Below are 14,653 nucleotides of genomic sequence, written 5' to 3' on the forward strand. Positions count from 1 at the left end.
ATCCCAACATGGGCACCGTCTAAGCAGTGAACTCACACACATCGTGTGAAGTTTGTGGTGATGATGGCCATTCGGAGAACAATTGCCCCGAAACCCAAGAAGAAGCATCATATGTCAACAATGGGCTTCGGCCACCACAGCAAGGTAACAATGGGTGGAACAATCAGCACCTCCCATAGGGTAATTTCTTCAATCAGCCTTCCTTGAAAGATTTGGTCATAGGGCAAGATAAAATCAACGAGAATCTGACCAAGAAGCTGTCCTACAATGACAAGATCATTGAGAACATCAACGCCAAGCTTGAAACTCTTTGTTCATCTGTCAAAAGTTAGACAAGTTTCAAAAGGATGATAGAAACAAAGATAGCACAGATAGCAGCATCAATTCCAGTCACTGACACAGAGAGGATCCCAGGGCAATCGGAAACCTCTACTGAGTTCGTCCATGCAACCATAGAAGAATGAAGGAAGGAGAGTCTTGCCAATGGACTATAAATGTTGTGCCCTTGCCGAAGGCATTCGGTAGTTATCTAAAAAAAACTATATATAATAAAAATAAATTTTGTGCTATTTGTGTCCCAATAAAGATATCTAAAGGGGGCCCACGACATCAAGCAAGCTTAGGGGAGGTGTCCCCGCTCAGGTATTATGTCTTTTTAAATTCTTTAAATTTCGTTTTAATTTCCATTTTTATAGAAAGTTTTTATTTTTAGTTTCCAAAAGTTTCCCTTTCTATAGTTTTATTTTTAGTCAAAAATAAAGTTTCTCTGAAAATCTTATAAAAATTATTTTCTGGTAGTATAGATTTTCCCATTTCCAAATCTTATTTTTATATAATTTTTGAAAACCAAAAATATTTTGAATAAATATGTGGAAAATCAAAATCTGGAGCAAGATTTCGAACCAAGTCTGATCGTAACCAGAGAGATATTTGGGGTGACCGTTGGAGCCAGCAGCCAAAAGGCCGGGTAGAGGCGGGCCCACCACTTGTGCGGGCGCACCAGGGTGCGGCCGCATCCTGCCAAAGACCTGCTGGCCTCAGCCTTTGGGCAACGGCTAGTAGCAGTTGAGGGGGGCACTCCCCCGCCTGCGATCAACTCTATAAATAGAGAGGATCCTGGGTGGAGCAGCTCACCCCTCTCACACACATTTTTTACTCTTCCCTTCTTCACACTCTTGCTCCACTTTGCTTCATAGCCTACTCCACAAGCTTATTGCAAGAAAATTATGTCAAAAACCTCTTGCACACTTCCCTCTCCAAGCAAAAACATCATACACTTGTGCTACCTCGTCCACCATGAATAGAATTTTCGGGCTTAGAAGGAGCCGCTGCCAACGCGGGGAAGATCCACCAACCCCTGCAAGGAACGAGCAACCGGCACATGGAGGAGAGGAGAAGCCACACGGCCACGCCATTAACGAGGCCGACGCCCCCTTCATCAACTTGGAGAGCGAGTGGGAGATGCAGGCATACAACCTCATGAAGGAACGCGAGTTCCTCCATTCGCCGGCATTCGAACCCGCATTCTTGCACCAAATAGGTACGGATGTTGAGTTTGATACTATTTTTGAGCTTCTTGGTTGGAGTAGAGTTGCCCCCGTTCATGAGCTTGGGTCACGTCTTTTGATGACCCAAATTTTGGGCACTCTACAAATTGTCGATTATGGTATTACCTTTTGTTGCTTTTGAAGAGATTTTGGTATTTATTGGAAGGATCTTGCCAACCGTTTGGGTTTCCACGAGCGGTGCTCCATTAACTTAGGTTTCTCCCTTGGGGGTTACCAACGTCATGCTTTTTGGCATTTGATCTTGGGGCAACACGTCGTTGGAAAGTTTCAGGGGCATTATGCCAACATCCATCTCCCCACTCTGAGGCTTCTCCATAAGTGGATCGCTAGTTCGTTCTTTTTAAGAGATGATATGCATCTTACTTACGACATAGAGTTGAAGTTGCTTTATGCTGCGCTCAAAAAGATTAAGGTTGCACTTGTTGTTGAGCTTGTCAATCATTGGTTGCATTCCATTAAGACTTCAACTGCTATCATGTGCACATCTCTTATTACTCGCCTTGCTGCAAGTGTTGATTCCTATCCTGCAAATACCATTATTTACATCACTACTCCTCGCATCATGATTAATGAATGATATCTTTCGCAGGCACATGTGATTAAACGTGACGAAACAGGTAAAAAGATTTTATATTATTTTCCGGGATATACAAACGAGATCTAGTTACCTAACCCGGATCTCGCTCTGTATAATTCCCCATCACTCACCTTCACCCTCATTGAGTGGGAAGGAGGACACAGGAGCTCTGTTTCATGCAGGAACTCATGGAGGAGGGAACAAGAAGAGTAGGCAGTACAAGCAGCAAGGGCAGCACAGCCAGCACAGCACACTCCACCACCAGCTATGACAGGGATGGGATGGACCCCTGCTATACCTGCACCCGGATTTACCCCTGGGTATGGATATGGTATGGGATACGTTCCTCACCCCTACGAGGCTGGAGGTTCGAGCTGGCAGGTAGGAGGGTCGAGCTGGCAGGCGCACGGAGGCGTAGGCTCAAGCGAGCCAAAGGCATATGGGGCAGGGGGATCTAGGCATCACGAGCCAGGACACTCCTCAGATTCTGAGGGAATGCCACCCCCTGTTCGCCCTCAGGTCACACTGGACGTCCTCAACACTCGCATGGGAGGACTGGAGCTCCAGAACAGGCAGATCCAAGGTACGCTGAATGCCCACATCCAGACTGCTACCCAATGGCATCAGCAGACTCAGCAAGCTTCATCGACCTTGAGGATGCAAGCCATCGCTGGCACGAGGCACAGATGGCCTACCTCCGATCCATGGGACATTTCCCTGGACCGCAGCAGTCAGCTAGCTTGGGGGAGGACCCCGCAAGAGGTAACATGTATCTTACATTCTTGCACTTAATTTTAGTTCTTAATTTCAGCAATTTTTCATCATCTTTCAAACAAAAATACATTCCACTCTTATGTGCGCTATGATATGTTAGTTTCTCTTCTGTTGAAATGATGAGTAGTTGCTCTGTCTATAATTCTCTAGTATCTAAGTTATAATTTAGTGTTCATCAAGATTTAGGTTTGTTGGCTAAAAATGTCTCATTCTGAGAACTTGAAATCTTGTGGGTTGCAAATGCATGATCCTTTTTTATGTTGTTACGAGATATGATATGGTATAAATAGATTTTACTATGACTTTGTTCTAAGAGAAACTTGACATCTGGAGTTTTCTTTTCAAAATTCAAAACAGAGAGTTCCTCAATGATTATGAAATACCTACCAAGGCCATATGACTTGCTTAGTAGTTTGTACACCTTTAGTCATATGCAGCTTGCGGCGCTTTGAGTTGAGTCAAATCCCAGTATCCTAGAGTGAGATTATGGTCATGCACCCATGATATGAGATTCACGTACCCACCAAACAAAGCCGACTCTCACACTGAGAAGCTGCGCACAACATGCACCCTTCCATCCACCAAAAATATGCCAACTCTTACCCTAAGAGTTGCGCCTTAGCTTCCACCAAATAAGTATGCCAAACTCTCACCCTGAGGTTTGCGCATCCCCATACACAATTTTACTGCTTACATCACCATCATGACATCTCTTCATTTTCCTCTTTGAGATCCCTTTGAAACATGTGGGCATCAGTTATCCATAAAAAAATAAAACGCCAAAAGGCATGGATGGGAAAATGAAAATCCCCGTCATCCATATTTTTGGGGCCCATATGTTTACATTCTCTCATTCTCATCCTCAAATAAAGAGAGTCATAACACACAGACTAACCAAAAATATTTAGATAGGACTACCACCAAAAATTACACACACTTGCACATCTCAATCAAGGTGTATGACTTGTATCTCCTCATGGTCCGGGCTTTAACTTGGCAACACAAGTGTCGTAAGTACGCCCACCTTTATACCTTCCCAAAGCTCCATTCTTAGCCTTAGTGGTAGGTCTTAAAGGCAAACACAAATGCCTTTGGTGAGGATTTCATACACATTGAGCGATCGAGAGAATCATTCGAGGAACTTATTTATTTTGCAATAATTTATAAAACCTCCAAATTGATGGTCTATCAAGGGATGAATGAATGGTGAGTCTGTTACAACCATTCTATCTTGCAACCACCCAAGAACTTGGAAAAGCTATAAGCCCCATGAGAAGTCAAGGTAAAGAGTGGATAGCATGTCAACTTATTTAAATTGTGAATGAATGCTTTGTTATAGGTATGATACTCTTGAATTATATCGGCATAGTAGCAACTCCTCATCAACAACCATACTTAATTATTTGCTTGAGACGAGCAAAGGTTAAGCTTGGGGGACTTGTTGGCAGTCATTATAGACAAATCATAAACTGCCAACTTGATCCAAAAGGAGAAGAAGCAATCATATTATATACACACATGCATTTTATTACTAACAAGTTCCACTTGTACCATAGTGATTATATTTTGCAGGAATTATAGTGCAACAAGTGGAAATGTGCCATACCACTAAGAAAGCGCAAAGTACCAAAAGACGTATTCAGAAATGCGCAAACCATGAAAATAGAGAAAGGTCTGAACAACGCAGAACTGGGCATGATCGTAACCACGGGAGAGATCCAGGCCCAGAGCCAAACCGACCACGCGAAGGCGGTGGCTAGGGGGACCCACCCAGGGTGCGGCCGCACCCTGGTGCAGGCGCACCCCTGGAGGCGGCAAATTGGGCCCATCTTTCTCAGGCGGTTGCATGTCGCCTTGCATAGGACGGTTTCACGTACTACCATATTTAGATGCGACGAACCATCCTAGTTCCACTATAAAAAGAGAGGCACCCCCCCTTTTCAAGACACACATCATTTGGAGTCAATTTACGTCACACCTCACACTTGTATCTTTAGTCTAGAATAGTAGTAGAGCAAGGCAAGAGATAGCAAGGAGAGCTTTTCTCCTTGGAAGAAAGGATCTTCTTGGTATGAATAATATTCAATCTTCTTCCATGAGCAAGTTCTATTCATCTTTAAATGATTATGCATATGAACTAGAGTGTGGTAGTGTTCTTATCATGTTCATAGTATATGAACTAGTTCTTAGTTCTTGTGCTATGTTCTCGATATGTTCATCATTATTCTTCATTGTTCATCAGATTAGTATGATTAGGATTAGAATTAGAAATGGGATGATTGTTCACTGTGCTATGATGGTTGCTCTTAGCCTAGCCTGTCACTCCGAAGGGGTGGGGCCCGCGGGGTTTAGGAGTTGTTTCCAATTACGTGAACATGGTGTTCAGGTATGCGGGAATCAATGGATGTGCGGGTATCTTTTGGGTAGAGGGGTAGGTGGTAGGGTAGAGACAGCTCTATCATCCTTTGCATTCCCCCACAATCAGGTATTCCGATAGGATTTCTGTAAAGTCTCTATCGGCTGGGTTTCCAGCTGCGGGGATCTCCCCTCATCTCAGGCTTAGTTCTAACTCTACCTATTGCTAATTAGATGATTCGCTAACAGTTCTATGCATAGTTATATGTGACCCATGCCTGCTCAAGTATATTTATTTCTTTATTCTTTTTTTATTATGTCTCTTCTATTTTATCCTTGAGGTTGATCCAATGTGTGTCCACTATCTTGAATATCATGTTTATTCCTGTTTACTCTATGTCTACCAAGCATTCAATAAATAATCATGTTTACACCATGTTTGATCCCTTTGCCTTCCTATGGGAATTATAAATTCGACACCCTTGAATACTCACAGGTTGAAATGCTACAATGATAGTTCTATCCACTTGCAGTTATATTACTTCTTCATTCATGAACTATCGATTGGCGTACCTAAGTACCGTTACTTAAGATTGTAATCCTTGTGCACTTTCAAGCGTAGTGCCATAGCTTTGCATATCGCAAGTAAGGATGGTTAGGAAGGCCAATCTGGTATTCCTAATTTGCACTGCTTAGGCCGGCGCCCTCGAGTTGCCTTGGGTTATCTCCCTGATGTAGCGATAGTTACGGTATGCCAACACCGGACATTTCTGGTGCCATTGCTAAGGATGGATCTATGGTCTATTTTTAGTAGTGATGCTAAGAAGTGCCAACATATGCCATGTCTAATATGCTTAGTGTTGCATTCTTTGTTGTCTTAGCATGTTGGTTGTGTAATCTTTAAGTAAGCAATGAGAAGTGCTTAAGTATGTTTAGTGGAACCATGCTCGTGCCTTGCTTCCTGTGTGTGATGCTTTGTCTATTGCACTTCTATGTGTTCCTACACTTGTATCTTGCATCTCATTTAGGTACGGTAGATGAACCATGTAAATGACATGATGGTGGACCTATCTGGATAATGGAAGGACTACACAAGTGTTATAACCTCATATGTCGTCAACACGGAGCAAGCTAACTTAACTAACTTGTGTCGGATTCCAGGCAAGCCCCGGAGCATTCTAAGTCTCCAACCCTCTCTTTTTATAAAAGCACAAGAGTATAACTTTGTATGATGCATTAGGTGATAGGAGTTGAATGAAACTATTGGTGCATATTTCCTACCTTGTCCAATATATGTAACTACCTGAACCCTTACTAGTATAAGAAAGACGTTCTATGCTTAGCTATGCTTAGCTCGGTAGAAGCCAGGTGATTTCCTGTCACCTACGAGATATAGGTGGATACCTGATCACGGTTGGCTATATTTGCTATCATGGAAATAACCATGGTGTTAATAATGACTGGAGACCGGGCGGGATGACGATAGTGAAACAACAAGGCATGGAGGTCTTGGGTGTGGATCTATCCCCGACTGTGTCGTTTAAGGACCAATACACTGTACGTCCTCTTGTCCTGTTGAATGCATGCCTGACACTTAGTTGGCCGAATAAGTCATTCCAACTACGAAGCCTATAAGTCAACTCAGGCCAGGCAACCCATTCTGTTTGAGTGCGCACCCCGGTTGGTAGTAAGTATGTGCGTGGAGTCAATGGCGTAAGACCGAGGTGTCAGGTTAGAGTCCTAACCCTGGCAGATTGTCGTCCGTAGGGGTGTGGCGCTGATCAGACCCGCGACTTAGTCCTAAGTTGTGCTAAAGGTGATCTAAAGCTGCCTTCACGAGCTATGCTTGGGTGAGTGTCAGGAATACCCCTCCAGCTGGATAGGAATCGGTTTGAATCATCGTCTCTCCCAGATAGTGAGAACTTGACTTGAGCAGCGGCAACATAGATACACTAAATAAAACCTAATGGTTATGATGACGATGATGGCTACATGATAAACCAGATATGGTTATTAATGTGATTCTTATTAATCAAGTGGTTGCTATAGAATAGGTGCAAAATCTGGCTATGGTAGCTTAACTGAACTTGATGCTAAAATATTGACTAAAAGGTTGAAAGTAACGACTCATGATAGTAATGCTCTTTTTGGCCAAGTTATCCTATCCAACCAACTCCACCAAATAAGCCTTGCATATCCTTGAGAGTCTTTTATTTCTCTCCTGTCAGCTAAGTCCAGTTGAGTACATTCGAGTACTCAGGGTTTATCCCACCATGTTGCAGGTAAAGTTTTCAGTCTGTTAAAGATGGTGGCTAACCGTCGGTGGGCTCGGTGTTTCTATGTAGTGTTCTCATCTACATGCTTTTGTGAGAGGATGTTATTTATGCTAGCAATGTATTTATAACTTATGTTATTGTAATCATTTGAAATCTATGTTGTTTTCTAATCGATTTGGAAATCTAAAATTGTATTATTATTTGTGAACTCTTTTGTAATATTATTTCTACTGCAAATCTCCATGTATGTGATGTGTATTGGCTTAATCATGCGATCTTGGTGTAACGTTGATTTACCGAGGTCCTTCGTGACACTCGGCAGACTACCGGGTTTATATGAGTGAGAGTATGCGCGTGTCAATGTGTTAAACGGGGACAGTTGTACTTGAACTTGTATAAATTGGGAGGTCCTATCACAGCTAGCATCAGAGCAAGATTAAGTATAATACTATTAGGTACACTGTTTTAAAAACAATGTTTTGGTTTTAAAAACCCTATTTGGACTAAAACTTTAGCTACAGGCCAAACATGTCAAAACTAATTTACAAAAACTATTCTAGCTGTTGACGCTGGAGCCAAAGTCGCAGAGTGCTTCTAGGAAGTCCAACATGCCGATGGAGATCGGGATGACGGGGCGTCCTGGGTTGTCTCTCTTGACCGGTAGAAGGTCAGTAATTACTTCCACAACGGGGTTACTCCAGTAGTTACGTCCTCAAGCATCTCAAGGCAGTGATTGCCTGAGTGTCCAGTATCTCCAGTGTGTTGGTGCTCGTAGATCTAGGTTCTTCACTTAGTGGAGTCTGGGAGTTGTAAAAGTCCTTCATATTTTGCTCGAAGTGTACCTGCTCATAGAGACAAGGCAGAGATCAAGTGCATGGGCCATGTTGGTGGAAAACACCAACAGAACCAAAAGTGTATTTGTTCTTCTCTAACCTTAAGCATAGTGAGCAAGACAAAGTTGATGGATAATAAGATCATGAGTGTAGCATTTAAAACATTTGTCAGATCAGATTGCTCAACCTTATTGAAAGATAATCTATCTATATTTATGTTTTGTTTATATCTTCTAAAGATTGAATGTGCAACATTTTAGCTCATATAATTAGGAGTGTGGGATCACAAAGGTGGAAGGACTAAACATGTTGAATCGATTGGGTTGGTTAATCTAGAGTTGTAAATCATACATGTTTGTCTCTTTTATTCATGTGAACGCCAGAACCAAGGAGAAACTTATAAAAGTGATAGTCAAGTACCTTAAGATGTTACCTTACTTAAAGAGTGATGGTACAGTATCACCTTCTGGAAGCTTTCCTTTCTTAGTGGTTGTGCATCGTGTTTGTAGCACCCTCCATGGATCATCTCTTGTGAGCTATGCCTTCCTTGTGTAAATTGTTAAACTTCATGCGTCTCTCTCTTTGTCTCCAATGTGAGTTTATCTCGGGACTTCCCAGGTCGATATGGAAAGTTTTCCTGCAGGGGTTAGTCCAACAAAATATCCCATATCTACTATAGCATACTATCGGCTCAAAAATCAACCTAGACACCGTGTCTAATTCGATTTAGGAGGGCATTTTAACCTGAGCATCATGCTTAATTTAAAATCCCTTGGAAGTAAGATCATCATTCGTAAACTAAGCACCATGCTTAATTAAGAGATAAATGAAACTACTCCAAACCTAGACATATACTAAAGCAAATAAAGGTAGTATGAGAGCTTTTATAGAGATCTACTCAAGTGGAGATGAAGTAGTGTGATTAGTATTAAATTGAGCATGTCTTAAAGGTAGGGACAACCAACATAGCAACATGGCAAAGGATGTTTTTATGTAAAGTACTCCCCCAAGCTTGAATTTTGCAAAATTCAAGTTTGGATGAATTTATTTCAATGTTGTATGATGATTGGTTGGACATACCTTGTGCTTGTCATTCATCCGATCTTCTTCCTCCAATCCTGGAAAGGTTAGTGACAAGAATACCCGAAGGAATATTTTTACAATTATCCTTATATGCTCAACACACAAGGTAATATTGCAAATAATTAAAAGCTCATGTTACAATCTGATCAGTGCTTGTTTTAGGACACTAAGCTTGTCCTTGGGAAACCATTAATTTAAGTCGGCGAAGTGGTTTCCCCTCCAACGCTGACCTATATCAAGATCAACTCGACGAGATCTACAATATTTAATATAGACATGCATCGACAACCGCCCTTTTAAAGTTTTTATGAATAGAAAGGAAGAGGGGGTTGGAGATCTCGAATGTGGTGATGTTGGAGAGACCAATGGATTGTGAAGATGTTGCATATGAGCATAGAGTAAATGAAGTGGCTATGAAATAAATTCCAAGCTCATTAATGCTTAGAGTGAAATCCATGTGGTATGGTGAAAGTGATAAGGTGAGTGTGGTAAAAAAGGAAAAGAAAAAGGATACACGGACGACTTGGTTCGAAACTAGCACAACTACAGTTCCCCGGCAACGGCGCCAGAAAGCTTGTTGGGTATTTTAAACGCAAATAGAAAAATCCGCAAGCGCACGGATACCGATGTAGCTTTCACCCGGGAGTATTCGAGAGTATCAATTTTCCACAGAGAACGTGAGTGTACTAATTAAGATCCAAGATCGCCCAAGGATAACTATATGAATATTTTTGGTGGGAAGAGAGGAAGTTTCTTGAGAGTTCTCTAGTTGATCTAAGAATCAAGAATTACTTCAAGATTATCTATATCGGGACATCACAGCACTAACCACAGAAAGAGATGAGAAGGGGGCTAGGAAGGTCTGACTACGGTCCTACAAACACCGATCCGAACGTGGTGGAATACATCGACCGTTAGGGCTGTCACTACCCTAAGGCTACCACAACAATCCGTAGGATTGGGTGCAATTCCAGGTAATCGCAAGACTAAACACCACGTCTAATCTATTAATTACTACTCTAGCATTATAAAGACTAGAGCACTTGATGCAAGCGGGAATCCAATAAATAACATGTAAATAAAAGTAATTAAAGAACTCAGGAATTATGAGTTGAAGAACCTGGAGAACGATGAAGGACGAACCAGTTGCTGCAAAGGTACAATGTTGAGGAAGAAATGACAGATCCGGCTCCTCCTCCGCTCTCCTCTTCTCTCTCCCTATTTTCTAGATTACAACTAGAACTAACTAGAACTAGAACTAGAGGAACTAGAACTAGAACTAGATGAACTAGAACTAGATCTAGATGAACTAGAGGTAGAACTAGAAGAACTAGAGGGATCCTCTCTACTTGGATGAAGAATTAAAACCCTAGCTTTGATTCTGTAGAAGAGGTATGATCTCCAAGGGCCAGGGGGTCTGGTTTTATAGTCCCTTCAAGTGAATATGGACCGTTGGATAAAACCGACATTGATTGAACGGTTATCCTTGATCCTTTAGGTCGGTGGAGCAATATCCCCGAATTGGACTCTGATTGGGCAACACAGGTCGGCGGGCGCCCTCTGGACTAGGGCGGGCGCCCTGTGCCTGAGTCCTCTCGGCCTCCGCTTCGTTCCCGTGGCCTCTGGAGTCTTCTAGATGATAGAAAATTGCGCGGCACGTTAATATCTCTATGTAAACCTGACGTGTGGGCCTTTCTTCCATAATTCCTGATAACCCCCTACAGAAATAGACAAACACCAAAACTCGTGGAATTGTGTTAGATAAAACCCTAAGTCTAGGTGTTGGTTCCATTTAGATCCTTTCCATGATTGGTTGACGGTTAAATGTGAGCATTATGGACCGTCAACACTAGCGACAATCTCCAGTTATGCCCAATTAAGGACTACTAGGTGGCTTTATGTAAACTGATACTAACTATGGGGGCTTTACTTTATTGCAACTCTTACTTTCGTCATCCATACGGCGTGCAATAGTATGGATGCCACTTACTTAAGTGCTAATGAATGGATCATATACCTCTACGCCACGGTAAGCAATATTTTCCTTTCGTCGTCCATACGGCGTGAAATTGTATGGATGCCACTTGCTTGAGTGGTAATGCATGGATCTATATGCCTCGACTCCATGGTAAGTGAGAGTTCTGAGAGCATGACCGTCCAACCGTTGTACTAGGGGAGAGTTAGATGTGGTTACTGGAATATTTACATGTTACACTTGCGTGTATGTGAAGATACTTAATTATGGGTTAGTTGGTACAACCGTTGTTGATATTTGTTAACGCCGTCAGGAAATGATCCGCAAGCGCACGAATATCGGTGAGCACTTCACCCGGGAGGTTATCCAGAGTATCATATTTATATTTTTACCACTGGGAGAAAGCGTCCATCTGACTAACCAAATCTATTGCTACTACCCATTAGGCTACAAACAATGTGATTTGATGAGAGCAATGTATAGAGAAGACTACAACCGCACTCTCATTCTAACCTTGGTAAGGATGATCTACTATTCTATTGGGGAGGCTTACGGAATCTAGACACCACAAATAATGTTCGACCCGCACTATAAACCCTACCGATCCTGCTAACGGGATTGTGGGCTACAATGGTAGCTACAGAAATGTCACGTTCCTCGCTACTACCACGGTCCTGCTAGACAGGGGATATCTATGAGTACCCTAGCCCAAACACCACGTTTACGCTAGCAATGATTACTCTAAACTCTACTGGAAGAGATTAAAGTAAACTCATAAACCAAAGAACAATAAGAACAAAGAACTTACTAGAATTTAGAAGTCGAAATACTGAAGAATCCTAGGAGCAAGCCTCGGGTTAGGAGACTTGATCCCGCAGGTACAACCTCGGAGTAGACACCGACAAGCCAGGCTTCCTCCGATCTACACCTCCACTCTATCTCTCTCAATCTAGAAGAACTAATTCTAATCTCACATTGGATGCTAAGCCCTATGAGTTTGGAACCCTAGAGGGACCTCTCTCTCTGAATCCTCTCTAGAAAATATGCTAATGAATAATGGGATTGCCCTTCTCTAGGGCCCAGGGGGGCTGCTTATATAGCCCCTCCAAATGAACATGGGCCGTCGGATCAAACTGACCATAATCGCACGGTTTTCCTTGATCCCTTAGGTCAGTGGAGCATAATCCGCGAGGCGAGGCCTGCTTGGCCGAAACACACAGGCGGGCGCCCAAGGGGGGAGGGCGGGCGCCCTGTCCCCAGGCCCGCTCGGCCTCCCGTTCGTTCACGTGGCTTCTGGACTCTTCTAGATGATAGAAAATTGGCGCAAACATTAATATCTCTATGTAAACCCGACGTGTGGGCCTTTTCTCTATATTTCCTGATAACCCCCTGTAGAAATAGACAAACACCAAAACTCATGGAATTCTGTCAGATAAAACCCTAAGTCTGGGTGTTGGTTGCATTTGGATCCTTTTCTTTGTTTATTTGATGATTATATTTGGTACATAAGGACCGTCAACAACTCCCCCAAGTCCCCCAAGCTCGTCCCTGAGCAAGGATGGACTCAAGAGTTTCTGTAGTGGTTTCATGCCTTAAAAGTACACATGCGTTCAAGCAAGATCTCATCTCTGAGTTAGAGTAAACTGTTAAGATTTAAAACTTACTCATTTTACCTTTCACCATGGGGCTTGCAACCGTCACTTGAGTCTTGAGCAGTTAAAAGATACAACAGTCTAGTCAAGCGCCATGTCTCTTGTTCTTTGATTAACTATAGCTCTGGAGTTTTTGCATATTTTCAAATAAAACTTAGAGATTCCTTGTATGACTCTCTCAAATCTCTCTTTTGTGGTATTTCTGGATCCTTTCCAAAGCAGTAATGGTATATGCCTTCTCTCAAAGTATGTGGTATTTTTGGTATGAGGCATAGTGATATTGCCTTCTCTCTCACCCTACTCTAATAAGGTTTTGATATCTAGAGCTCATAGGTGGGAGATAAAGCATACATACTTACAAGACATTTATTGCATAGTCAAACCATGGATTCAGAGAAACAAGTCAATAAGTCAAATCAAGATGTGCATGTGTGGCGAATGAATGGTGTATGGTGATAACAATGGTGAAAGTCTAATTCTACTTTTGCTCTTTTAAGGGGATACATACCTTTCTTGCACTTTGAAGCTCTTTGAGGAGAATGAGATGCTCTATATTTTCTTTTTTTCTTTTCTCTCAGGTGGGTATCTTGTACCCCGAATTCTACTGTCGGACACTTGTCCATCTTTACCTCTTGTCTCACTTTTTCTTTTCTTGGAGGTTCCGGGCACTTGCCCCTTTTTATTTCCTCGTGTTCATCATTTTTAGAGCACTCACCCTCCTAGAATAATGTAGTAAGTGGTAGTAACAAAAATAACTGGAGCATTTATTTCACAGGGAATAACAGGGATAGGAAAATATTTTTGGCTATTCTCTTCTGGATAGGAGTAGAATAAGTTTAGGTGAATTTGGAGATGGAAGTGAGTGGATGTATGTGGATGCGTACTTCCGGAGTAGAAGTAGCATGTTTGAGTGAACGTGCAAGTGAATCCTGATTTTAACCGCATGACAAGCTCCTAAAGGTTTACACAGTTTGACCACACTCAATGCTCATAAATAGGAAAAAGTAAATATATGGTTCATAATCTAATAAGCATGTATATATGGCTATGGTAGGATTTTAAACTCTCATCATACAGGAACTCATCATGCAACATTTTAAAGATTTTCAAAGATAAAATTCTCAAGAATTCTAGCAACTCTAGGAACAGATAAACATCAGCTCAACCTTTCCATATCATTTCCGTTAACGACTTAGACTTTAGATCAAGTACTCTTCCCACAAGTTCAGGTTTAGAGCAGGTTTAAATTATAACAGTTATGCCTAAACTTCGGAGAGAGCTCAAACTTGAAAACTAGGTACATGGTAGAGCAACTATTTATCATATCCATGTAAGAGTTTATCATTTAAGTTTAGTTTGGCCTAGACACTTTATTTATTTATTTAGCAAACTAAGCAAAGATATATATAAGCACAAAATTTTTATTTAGGTTTTCATGATTATGCATCTTTTTATTATTTGAGTAAAGTATAAACGCGAGTAGAAACACTGAGCTGGATAAATGGGAGTGCTCTCCCCCAAGCTGGATTTTGACGTAATTTCTTCTAATGTAGCTAGCTG

The sequence above is a fragment of the Sorghum bicolor genome, chromosome 1, assembly GCF_000003195.3.
Source record: "Sorghum bicolor cultivar BTx623 chromosome 1, Sorghum_bicolor_NCBIv3, whole genome shotgun sequence".
Lineage (NCBI taxonomy): Eukaryota > Viridiplantae > Streptophyta > Magnoliopsida > Poales > Poaceae > Sorghum > Sorghum bicolor.